The sequence below is a fragment of the Polyodon spathula genome, chromosome 10 (assembly GCF_017654505.1).
Source record: "Polyodon spathula isolate WHYD16114869_AA chromosome 10, ASM1765450v1, whole genome shotgun sequence".
Taxonomy (NCBI): domain Eukaryota; kingdom Metazoa; phylum Chordata; class Actinopteri; order Acipenseriformes; family Polyodontidae; genus Polyodon; species Polyodon spathula.
In genome coordinates, this window is record NC_054543.1 from 30379215 (window position 1) to 30392904 (window position 13690).

Below are 13690 nucleotides of genomic sequence, written 5' to 3' on the forward strand. Positions count from 1 at the left end.
GCAGATCAACAAAAAGCCTATCAATATTAAATTGTTTTACACTCCTCCAAAATAGAATAGAAATACATATAAATATGAATATATTTTATATTATTTATTATTTTGTGAACAAATATAAAACTTGATATACCAACATGTGACTGGAAATCTTCCCAGTTCCACTGTTGAACTGAGCAGTTTATACAACACTGTCAGTTCTGAAAATGTCTTCCACTGCTATAAAATCTAATAACTTAGAACTGTACTGTTTATATATCATTCAGAAAATATATAATGTGGACAAGAAAGGAATATTTAAACAGATAAAAGCAGAGAACAATTCCAGTATAAGATGGAACAACAGACTATATTCAGATAAAATCATAAAATAAAAAAAATCCCAAAACCCAAACCCTTGCAGGTCATTTATAGCTGCCTCTGAGCTGCTTTTCATAAAGAGCTGGTCTCATGGAGGATCTTTCTGCATGAAAAACATTGTTTTTCGTTCCTCCTCTCAGTCTGTTACCAAAACCTTCTTTATGGCCCCGGGGGTGTTGATGAGGGTTAAATTGAAAAGTAAATTACATTGCAAGCAACTAAAAACAACAACAAGCATAAAAAACCGCTGCTTTATTTAACTGCAATTGCTAAAAACAAAACGAGAAAGTCACAAAATATGTGCTAATGTTATAAATACTAATGTAACCTGGGGTTAAAATATTGCTGTTTTGTTTGAATTGGTTAAAGTGTATGAATGATCGAGTCATCACCTAACTGTGTCTGTGATTATTCAATATAATAAGAGCTTGTACGTCCATGGTAAAATGAAACTGTAACATCCCCCTGCTTGTCACTATTCACAAGTGTTCCCCGTGTTCTGCTCTTCCTCCTGCGGGTGGAAAATCACCCCGTCCTTTTCCAGCCAGCGAAGTGTGGAGTCGCTCATTGGAATCTGCTTGGAGAACAGCTCCTGGACCTGAAACAACAAGGAAGTCATGTGATCTAATTATATGTGCTACAGCATGTTCCTTCAGTTGGCCCCACCCACTGTGGTTCTGTATTGATCGATCATCAGTCCCCATGCCGGGCAGTGCTGCCTAAGTATTAACATGTCCATACTTGTTCAGAATATGCTGCATTGGAAATGCTGATCAAGGACCAAATGAAAAAATGGAACAGGATTTTAAGAATTGACAAGTGTGCAGCAGTAGCTATTCAGTTGCAACAGATGTTCCAATTATTATTATTATTATTAGTTTTTTATTTTTAAATTAATGTCTGTCTGGATATGATATCATATGCAAAACAGAATATGCCAAGACTTTTTGTCAATCACCCCCGCCCCTGATGTATTTAGTTTATTTGTACAGTGTGGGTTGTGCAGCACGGGTGATATAAAATGTATGTTGGTACATGGGCACAAGGAAGTCGCAATTACTTGACGTGCAGACTGTGCTGTGGCCAGATTGAATGATTAGCAATCAAGTCCTGGCACAGCTGCTTACAAGCAGCATAAATTTCTCACTCAGGGTTAGTAAGTTCATAGCGGAGAACAGGAGAGAGTCGTGAGAAACAAATATAAAATATAAAACAATTGCTACTCATGCTAGAGGACCAGCACGATACTTGTTTTGGTGTTTGGTACGTGAGTTTTGTTTGCCTGTTTCGCTTGGCCATGGTGCCGTTTATTTTGAGTGTTTTATTGTTCAACCTTTATGTTTATTTAATAAACCTGCACACTAGCGCATGTAGTCACAATACTGTATCTTGCATTTCCTGGTGTGACATCACCGTCAGATATCCTGCTCACACTACCTATAAATATCTTGATTTGGTGTTTGAAGTTGCAGATAGAGTAATGCCGCCTACTTTATCTAGAATGGCTTGATGCATACGGGGGTCATTCACATCCACCGAGGCTGCTGCTGCTATACTAATTCTTACAATGTGTCTTTTTCTCTGTGAAGATAAACAGTAGACACTGTTAAATTAAACAGAATCCTAGCTGTCTCATATGTCAAATTGCCTAGTCAATAAAATTCGCAAACAGCAAGTTAAATTGAAAACAAAAATTTCCTGTCACTTTAAATTCAAGATGAGAAAATGGGAACATCCAACATGTACAGTAATTTATAGTATGAAACATTTTTCAATACTGTTCTTACTGCTATTAAAATAGCCACATAATAACATGCCCGGGGTATCTGGGTTTCCAGTGGACTGTTCTGGAGTTGATGTGATTCCAGTTATTGTGGTTCTTGGCTCTGATAAAAACAATGCCATAGCGTAAAATGAGATCAATTGTCACAGAAATCAAATAGTTAAAAATGCTTTGCATCAAATTTATATAGTGTGTGTGTGTGTTTTAAATGTATTCGTTTGTTTTAAAATGCATTCAAACAACCAAATTTTTTTACTTTATTACACTTCGTATATTACCACTTTAATATATATATATTATTATATATATATATATATATATATATATATATATATATATATATATATATATACGTACACACACATACATACACACACACATATGTTTGTGTGCATGTCTATCCATCAGTCTAGCTACAGATGATACAAGGAACACATTGTACACTGAGACTACATTCTCCCGCAGTCCTGTACCGTCCTTACTGTGCTTGTATAAGGACTGGCAGCTTGTTGAGGTGGTGTAAAAAGGTCACAGGTGAAAGGAGCACTGGCATTGATAATTTGTTAAATTATCACTCAATACATGTAGTGTGCATGTAAACTAGTAATTGGGACAGTAAATTTAGTTGTTTTATGGTGTACGTTAGGTTCACTACTTAATGTGCACGTTACAGCTACATTTAGTGCCCTTTTATAAATGAGGCCCAAAATGAGATAATTAACTGCTTAGGACCTGGCTGGAGATTTAACTGGTTCAACTAAAAATGAAGAACGTGGTTGGAACCTGTCGTAGAAGCATTTTTTAATTTTTTTTTAATTGGGGCAAAGCTTCTTTGAACTATACAGTAATTATTACTTATTTGGATTAAGGAAATAAGACTATGGCCACACTGTTATAAACTCAAAGCATCTATTAAAAGCATGTTTTAGTCAGTTTTATACCTAACATTAAAGTGAACACATTCTTACCAAGGTAGCACAATGGTTTGTATTGATTACTGCAGGAATACACATGAAGAGCTTTGTGGTTATTTCACGCCATGACACAGGAACCACTTCCTGAAGGCAGTACCCCTTCATAGTTCACTGGTTTCCCATCCGAACTGTTCCACACACCTGACTCTACATACAGCCCTGTCCAAAAATCATCACCAACAAAATCTAATAAATCCTTCAGCTCCTGACTGTTTTGAATGTTGACCAGGTCTGTGTAGTGCTGTTGACAGTACAGCCTCGCTCCAGCCCAGTTTGTCACTGTATCCACCATATAGTACTTCTGCATCCCAGAGCCGAGAGGGAGCAAACTGAAAACTGAAAAGACAGAACACTTAGTCATAAAAGACTGCAACTGATGAACAGACTATGAAATTTGTGTTGTGAGAATACCATGGTACGAGTTACTGTGTCATTTATGGGAAATACAATATGCTATAAAATGAACAAATCATAACAGATATGACCAGATAGGAAAACACTCCTCCACAACACTGCGCTGGTGAAAAGTTAACTAGCAGATTTAATGGTACAGGCACACAATTTAAAGCTTGAACTGTAATATCAATGTCACAGAGTCCCTTTCAGCCGAGCGGTAATCCAAGTCCCTGGGATTAAATAACCATCCGAAGTCAAACTTTTTTTTTTTAAATAACAAGAGTGCAGTTTATTTATAAAAAGGAAACAATGTCCATGTTCCAATGTAGCAAACCACTTTGCAAATATATTTGAAGTGAACAAATAAATAAAACTAAATATAAATTGAGAAAAATAACTAACTTTCAAACTAAAAAATGTATGAAGATTGTAGTATACTTCCCTCTAGCCCTAGCTAGTAGTGATGAGGACAGTGATAGATGTGTTACTAGAATACAGGTAAGTCGGCGGTTTCCTGAAACTCCTTTATCAGGTCCGATTTTAAACAAAAGTTGTAGGCCTGTGGCGAAGCCTGTGTCTCAGGGCGTGTGATAGTCCCCATCACAACGAAACTAACTTCAATAGATGTATCAATATTATTAACTGTTTTGTTATCATTTTAGTTACAAGTTTAACACTGCAAAGAATTGTATCCGAAGGGTCCTACATTTGCATTCTCAGTTAACAGTAAGATGTGTTTGTGACAGGGCTGAGGCCTGCCCCTGTAAATAAGGTATAGTTGGCGGTGGTTTATAATGTAAATATGGTTTGGTGGGTTAACAATAATTTTTTATTTTTTTTTAACATGCAGTACTCTCGGGTGAGCGGTCTTGCCTTGGCAAGACTCCGCGGGTTCCCACTCTGACACCAAGTGTAACAGGGTGTACTATCATGGTGCGGGTATTCAATTAGAGAGACAGAGTTTACGACAACCGCCACACAGGCGTCCAGGTTTCATTAACCATCACCAATATTATAGGCAGTTGCAGTTGTTAATGGCCACCACTGGGCTACCAGCAATGGTATCCCTAGTTAAGGAGAACAAACACACACACACAAACACAATTACACAAAAACAAAGCCAGTAAACAAAAAGGTGGCCAAATGGTGTTACTCCCACTAAAAGGGAGGTGCCACTTCAGAACCTTCTCCCTACATAAACTTTGGTAGTATTAAAAATCCCCTAAAATAATCCCTACCATAAAGTCCATGGTCCCAGTTAAACACTCAGTGATCGTGCTGTAGCCCACCCTGGTTCCACACACAGTCATGAGGGGTCTCCGGCTTCACCTCTAGCCTGTGCATCCAAAGCACCAGAATACAAGAACACCACGGAACAAAGGGTTTGGCTTTCCAGATCCTTTTTAAAGGCAGGTGACCATTGCTAATCGATCAACAATTAACAATTGACACCTGGTCACCTGCTGCACATTTTTTTTTCAATTAGGCAGAGAGGGATGTTTATTCTCCTTGCACTGCCATATCTAGCAAACAGTATTTTAAAATAAAAAAATACACATTATTTTACTTTTAAACCAGCAAACCATAATTATAATATAAACCACCAGCAACTATACCTTATGCCTCTGCCCTGCCACAGTATACAGGATCAGCTATTGATATTGTTCAGCTATCTTAACCTGGGTTTACACAAAGGCTTCAGATTCTGTTGGAGGACATGGCTCAAATATAGACTAAATCCACCTATATCCTGGATCTGGATCTTTGTTTGATAAGTCTTGCAGAAAGATGCAGATTTTTTTTTTTTTTTAATGTTTTTGGTTATTTATCTTATTTTTTTTATTATGGGGGCAACATATGATGGTATATGGCAAAAATACAAGTAAAGCAATTATAGAGAAAAGTAATTTACTAAGTTTTGAAAAAACTGGCTCTTAAAGCGTGACGTGTGAAGTGTATTGCTCTGCAGTTTTGTCTATAAAATAGCATTTGGTGGATGTGGAGGTTGGATTTCCACAGGTGGCAGGAAGACTAACCTAGAGGCAGAGCACCTATTTCTTCATCGCATTCAATTTCTGTAGCCATGGAGGAAAACACTTGGAATAGTAACTTGCTGTTCTACCAAAGCCAACAATGATGTCCAAGTGCCAGAATTGAAAATATACCAATACAATCTGCCCTGAATTAAAGACTGCTTTTAGATGGTCAACTACTAAGTTTGTCTGTATCCAAAATGCTATTTTTTTCCTGGTCTCAGTGCAGCAGCACATTCATTTTGCATTATGATTGTTCCTAAAAACAGAACCATTAGCCACTTAAACATTTAAACTCATCCCTGAACAAAAGTAACACAGCCAACACATACCGTAAAGTACAGCAAGCAGCATCCTGAGACCTGTTCTGCATTGGAGAGATGTGACAATAAATCACTGAGACCTTAGGCTTGCATAAGGAACTATGGAAATGGGCCAAATTTGTTTACAAGTATAACTTGTATCCCATCAGAAACTTTATGGAAATGTACTCAAATACAGACATAAGCATTTCCGTGGTGAAACTCTGTACTTAAACGTTGGGCAGTATGGCACAATCACCCTTAAAACCTGATAAATGATTTGTACAAAAATACAAATGTCATTTTAAACAACCTGTTTTTACTGTGCCTGAGGACTCCAGGAGCATGACTGTTACCTCAGTGCACAAGTTCATTTCAGAGAAGGCCACTGCTCAATATAATAACACTAAGGAAAGTTGACAGAGACATAACTTGGAAAAGTAGGCAGTAAAAGAAGGTAAAAGGATACAGCTCTCAAAGGGAAGAGAATAATAGCCCAGCTCTGAGTGTACCGGTAAGTATGGTGACACTGCTGTCAACTGTGGTAAAGATAGAGCAAAGCAGAAAAGCATAGTACGGCACTAGAAGTATGGTCTCCCCTAACCCCAGTATTCTCATATCTTAACCTACGATATACTGTATAATGGGTGGGTAATTTATTTTGGCTTTATTGGCGGTTTTGATTGGATCGCCAATAATACTTGCACCAATCAGACGGTTGCATAGATTGCTTGTAGCGATCACGCCCAATGCAGAACAGGATAAAGAAGTCCTAGACAAGGGATATAATGTGTCACATGTCAAAATGGATACGAGAATGGCAGTGATGAAGCCAATTTACTTGAAAACATTAAAAGTAGACCAGACATTTCAATCAATGGATTTAACAAATCTGCAATTGTTGATGCAATCAGAAACCCAGAGGCACTGTAAAGTGCTTTCCTCTGTAGTAGGACTGTTTATCTTTTTATCTTTTAATTAATTAATGGTTTACTTAAGTAACAGCCAAAATTGTTTGTGTAACAAAATGTTTGATTGTTATTGTTGATAGGTTGTAGATATGTCTAGAGTCAGCAGTCATATATAACGAAGAGCGAATGAATCCTTGTCAACAATCTGCCTCCCCACCCTGGCCTGGATGGTTTGACAGTTCATTCCAGGGTCAGTTAGAAGTCAGCCATCCAGAAAGGGGGCGGAGCTACAATACCAGAAGTCATCGGCATAACTCAGTAGATGATGTGTCAGTAACCATTTGGAGGATACGTGATTGGACTCGCCACCGAAGGAGGTGCGACTAAGGGTATTTCAAGGGGAGTGGCCAAGCGGTCTGTTCCTTTGTTATGGTTACGGATGGACCTTGTAAAAGGAGTACAGCGATAGGATAACTGTGAGTGCTGTATTTTGTTTGTGTTTATAACTGTTTTTTTGTAATTATTAGATGGCTAAACACCCGGGAGCTGTTGCTGTCAAGCCAGCAATAAAAATGTCACACCCTTGTTCAACCGGCACTAAAGTCAAAGTTTTGGATATACGAGTGCTGACTGTATTACTGTAGGCATCATGCAGGCATTGCAAAATCCAGAAACAAAACAAAACATTAAAATAAATTGGTTCAGCACTGTATAAAACTGAGCCGACTTTGCCAGTGCTTGCTAGTCTATTAACCAGTTTGAAATGATTTTGAAAAAAAAATTAAGCATTTTAATTTCAGCTTTATTGTTAAAGATTTCACACATTGCAATACTGTACTACAATTACTGCTAGTACTGGGATCAATGCACTGTGTTATGTTGTTAATCATAGAGAAGTTTTAAAATTGAGAGATAGCTATATGCGTATGTGTGACAGGTTGGCGTTGCAGTGACGTCAGGCCAGAAGCAGGAACTGAAAACACACAGGCAAGTACTGCAGTTCAAAAAGACGCGGGGTGCAGCATTTATTTTCAATAACAAAAATAAATAAAACATTTAAACAAAACACTTGCTCACAGAGCGAAATAAAAGATTTAAACACAATAATCACGAACACAAACAATAACAAAACCTAAGGTCAGGCTGGGCAAGTGCCTTCACTGTACCTTGTTTTTTTGTTTTTTTGTTTGTTTGTTTCTCGCTCTCACTCTCCCATACTCTCCTCTGTACACACTCACCTTGAGCAAGGAAAACTGCAGGGTTTTTATACAGGTGACCATCTCCTGATTAGCAATAAATTAATCACTTAATTTATTCGGCAGATGGCCACCTTCTGCACGGGTTTTTAATGTGGATGGGGCTTCCCATCCACGCTGCAAAACAATACAAAAACAATACAGCTACACCGTCATATTTACACCTAATAAATCACAAAACACAAATACAAAATAACACAGCACAGGGGCGGAGGGGGAGACCCCCTTCTAAAAATAAATAAACAATACATTTAAACCGCAGGGCCTTGCCCTGCCCCCTTTTTATGTGCAGGGCTTTCCTTACCTACAGTATGTGACAGAAATACAATGAATCTTGGTTGTAAATCTCCCTCCCGACCTGTGAGGGTGCTAAGCAGCGAGAAAAGAGTTCTTTGGACTGGCTGGCCTGACAGTTCTTTCCCCGGGTCGGGAAGTCTCAGTCTGGAAGATGGCGAGACTATGTTGCAAGAACGTACTGATCCAGAAGGGAAGCGACATAGCAGCTGCAGATTGTAAAGGCAGCTGCACTCGTTTACCAAGGGGTCATGCGTGACAGCATATAAGGGGATGGAGAATTGTAATCTGTTCCTTCGTTTGGTTTAACAACAATTGAACAGTATGGACTGTGTGAGAGACCCTGTAATAAATAATAAAGAGACGTTCGTAAGTGTTTTGTTTTGTTTGTCCTTTATTGTCTTGTTGCCTATTACTAAATGGCTAAACATGATTTATTGTTGTTAACTAGATTTTATTGTAGATTTTTCTGTGATCAAATCCTTATTCTCTTCCTGAGTAAAATTTAAAGCCCTGCGTTTCTTTACCACAACTCAATCCAGTTTAGACGGCATAATTGAAAAACATGTGTATTCTGGTGACAGTTACCTGAAGCACAAGCTGTAACCTGCTCTATTCAGACTATGTTAGGATAGGATGAGAGACTTAGGAAATGCTTCTGGTATACCAAGTTAGGAAAAATTCTATCTTAGCCATGAAAGATAAGACAAGAAAGTAACTTGTTCTGTAACACGGCCCCTGGTTTGTACCTTGAGATTGTATGGCTGTAGGCATTGTCCTCAACTCTGTATGCGAGCTGGTGGTTTTGATCTTGAATTGTTGAATATCGGTTCCAATGGCTTGTGATCCGTGATCATCGTAAATGGAGCACCATAAAGGTATAAATGAAAGTGTTCACAGCTCCAAACGATGGCGAGTTCTTTCTCTGTTCGCGAGTATCATTGTTCTTATAGGTGTTAATGCTCTGCTGGCATATGCTATAATTTGTGTTATGTTTTGGGAAGTGTCTTTTTGAGCCAAGACAGCACCTAATCGACAGAGCGTGCATCAACTGTAACTTCTGTTTGTTTCGTTGGATCGAAATAGGCTATTACTGAACTCCTTGTTAATTTTTGTTGAAGTTGGTCAAGTGCCAATTGATGTTTTGTTTCCCAGATCCACGCTGTGTCTTTTTTGTGAGCTCTCGAACATACCTGGCGCAGTAGTTTGCCATGCCCGAGAGCTTTCGCATTTCACTAGGCTTGGTTGGTGCGCTGAGGTTGTTGTTGTAATCTATTTTCTTCTGATCTGGAGTTATTCCATTTTTTGAAAAAAAGTTCAGCGAGCTTTTGTTAAATTCACATTTCGGTTTATTTAGCGTGAGGCCCTTGTCGTGTATAATGGAATGCTGTTTTGAGTGCTTGTTCTTTCTGGGTGACACTGTAGATAAGGATGACATTTTTAACTCCTGGTATACTTTGTAAGACAAGTGGTATTGTGTTTTGAAACACTTCTGCAGCTGATGACGTGCCAACATTGAGATGTTTGTAGCGTCTGAGTCCTACATGTGTGGGGAAAGTAGTTCTGTATCTGGATTCTGGAGCAATTTCCAGTTGATGGTATCCTGCTTTGAGATTAAGCTTGGAGAAAACAGTAGCCCCATTCAAATCATGTATTATGACATCCACTGTGGGAGAGATATGACGCTCCCTTAATATTGCTGCATTGGGATGACGCATGATGACATCCTTACCTCTTCAGGCTTATTGGGTTTTGATACTGTTACGACTGGTGAAACCCATGGTGTTGGGCCAGTGACTGTTTCGATAATTCCCAGTTGTTGACATCGATCAAGTTCTTGTTCCACTTTCTTTCTGATGTGGAAAGCGATTCTTCTGCGTGGCTGTACTACTGGTTGCACGGTTATGTCTATGTGCAGTTTGACTTGAAAGTCTTTTAGTTTACCTATTCCAATGAATAAGTCTGACTATGCTGCAATTAGAGGATGCTCCATTGACGTGTATTTCTTCAGTGTTGTTGTTGCTACATAACTGATTGTGTTACTCAGTCCTAGTTCGGATGCAGTGACCATTATTTCCTTTCACTACATAGAATGTTCAGGCGTGAGGTTTAGTGAGTCTTTTAGCAGTAACACTGTAATGGATCCATGTGGTGTTATTTTGATGCTTGCTTTTCTTAGCTTCATCAAATGTTTCAATTTGCAGTACGCTGTTTCATCAAGTAGGTTCACACTGGCTCTGGAATCCATCATAGTCTTCACTGGTATTTCTTGTATGTTGATTATGGTTAACGGTTGTTTACATTGCACATGTTCATGTTTGTCTGTCGAGTCGCAGGCGACTCATAGCGACCTTATGACAGAGTCCGCACCACCTTTCTCTATTCCTCGTGTCTTGTAGGATTTCTTGGAGACTCATATTCAGGGCTTCCTTGGTTTCCTGTAGCCATCTCGTTTTGGGCCTTCCGCGCCCTCTTTTCCCATTGGCCATGCCTGTCATGACAACTTTTTCTAGTTGATTGCCCCTTGTAATATGCCCGAGGTAGACCAGTTTCTGCCTTATGATTGATCCATCCAGAGGTATCGGATTTCCTACTTGCTGAAGAATTTCTATGTTGGATCTCCTTTCGGTCCACAGGACTCTGGGCATTCTCCTCCAGCACCACATTTCGAATGCCTGGATTTTCCTTCTTAGAATCTTGGTTGTTGTCCAACTCTTGCTCGGGTAGGTTGCTACCGGGTGAACCAGGGATCTCACTAGCCTCGTTTTTGTCTGTGTGGATATATTTTTGTCCTTCCAGAGTTCATCAAGCCTTAGGTGACTTGTCTCCCCTTGGCCAACCGCCTGGTGATCTCGGGTTTGATATCGCCATTGCCCGTTAACACTGAGCCGAGGAATTCAAATTGTGCCACCTTTTCGACCCTTTCACCTTGTATTGTCAGATCGACGTCGGGCACTGTGAACATGAATACAGTTTTCTTCATATTCAGAAGACCCTTCTTTGCGCTTTCTCTGCGCAAGACTGTTAAAGCTTTCTCCAGGTCTTTAATGTTGTCCGCTAGCAGGGTAGTGTCATCTGCATAGCGGAGATTGTTTATTTTCATCCCGACAATCCTTACTCCGAAGTCCAGACCCTCTAAGGCTTGTCTGATGATTTCTTCCGCATATAGATTGAACAGGGCCGGAGACAGGACACAGCCCTGTCTGACGCCTTTGCCGATTTGGAATTTCTCTGTATACATTGTATATAATGTATACATATTCTTCTTCTGTGCTGGAACATTCATTTTCGTTCTCGGTCGTTTCAGCATCGTTGTTAGTTTTAGACAGAACTTTGCTGATTGTTGGTTTTCTATTTCACGGTCTTTGCTGCCATCCAGTGGTTTCAAGCGGCAGTGTTTGTAAAATGATTCGGCTTTCCGTCGGAGTTACACTGTGTGCCTCTAGCAGGGCAATATGCTTGCCCTCTGTGTGGGGATGTGTCTCCGAAGTTGTGACAGGTATTTTGGTTGACTTGCGTTTTGCTTGTGTTTTGTTTTTTCGAGTTGTCTCTGTACGGTCTGATCTGAGCAATGTGGTTTACCATCGCGGCTTCTGTGAGCTTTCCATCTGTGTATGATATCTACTCAGTATCTTTCGCTTGAAACTCGGACCTCTCTTCCGAAAGCGAGTAATGCAGTTAAGGTCAATGTGTGGTCTCTTAAAGCTTAACGTCGTACTCTTGATAAAGAGCAGCTTGGTATTATTTGCGATTTTATTTATGTCAGTGTTTTTTCATGTCGACCCTACAGAACACTGGTCTGTGTCAATATCAAAGTTAAGGAAAGCCTGAAATCCCGTTGCTTGCTGTGTGTGTGTGTATGTGTGTGTGTGTGTGTGTGTAGACTTACAGTTTTCGGTGTTTTCTTATATCGGTGTTTCGTATGCCCGACTAGCAACGCTACTTAAGTAACGTTCTTATCTAGTCACGTCCTGTACTGTTTGTAAGAATATATACATCAGTGACATAAAAATCACAGGAATTCAGTCTTTACTAGACCGGAGTCACTACATTACATCGGGGATATATGACTTAAGGATTAATAGCTTGTTGGGAAAAGGGAAAGAGGAAGAAATATATATATATATATATATATATATATATATATATATATATATATATATATATATATATATGGGGGAAAGGAAGGCCTATATATCCTTGTACATATATATTAATTATATATATGACAAATTCCGTAGCAGAGGGCTCTACTAAGATTAAGATGATGAATTAAGACGATATTGAAAAGGACTAATAACTACAGAGGGCTCTAATAATCTAAATGTGTAGATGAAAAAAAAAAAAAAAAATAAAAAAAAAAAAGCTGATGATGGGCGGAGTTTAAAATTACACTGAGGATTGCAGGGGAGCTGTACTGATCTGTAAATCCGATCTATAAAATAGGGCAGTGGTTGCTCGCTATTAGTGGGGTGCCGGTATTTTCTTTTTAATAGTGATTGAGTGCAATCTGTTATACAATATCGTCTTTGACAAATTTCATGGAGCCCGGATAGCTCAGTCGGTAGAGCATCAGACTTTTAATCTGAGGGTCCAGGGTTCAAGTCCGTTCGGGCGACCTTTTTATTAAATAAAAAAAAATATATAATATTAAACCATATCTAAAATTTATTTGTTTGTTTACTTTATAAAATGAAGATATGTGTGTTTCTTTCACACACATACAGACTATATGACTGTTTTATATAACTATAGTGAGTTAAAAAAAATTAACTGGCGAGATCCACAAAAAATAAACATATTACATATTTTAAGGATCTATACTCGCTAGCCTATAGTCTATTTTTCAATTTCTTTAGTGTTACATTGGTCTCTTTATTTGACTGACAGTAATGAACTATTCCAGTAAACAGTGAATTGTGAAAAGACCCCTCAGGGATGATGGTGGGGAATTATATCTGTGTTGCACAGGCACACACTGCTTTACAAGTTAACAGCGGAATGAGAAGCTGGGTATTAGGTAGATATAAGCCTTAAACCCTTTCATTGTTGCTTGCATGCAACCTTAATAAATAAAACACAATCAAAATAAAATAATTTTACAAATCTGTGAAAATGCCAAATGCAGACCGACAGCTTTTCGGACCAGGGGTCAATTATATTGCACTTCCTTGCTAGCAAAATTGTCCCATTGCTTCACACATTGATTGATATGTTTTATAGCCAGTAACACACTTTCACCCTGAAGACACTGCTGAGGTGAAGTGAAACAGCAGCAGACTTGATGAAAACAAGTTGAGCAAACTGATAACTTTCTTAAAAATGAAAATCTTTTTTTTTTTTTTTTTTGCTTTTTTAGACCAAAACAGAGAACTGAATGACAG

General features: G+C 38.7%; 1 non-coding gene across 1 annotated transcript; it reads left to right on the forward strand.

The window, feature by feature from the left end:
* The first annotated feature begins 12852 nt into the window (after positions 1-12852).
* Positions 12853-12923, forward strand: trnak-uuu. The gene has a single exon. It is a non-coding gene; the product is annotated as a tRNA-Lys (tRNA).
* The last annotated feature ends 767 nt before the right edge of the window (positions 12924-13690 follow it).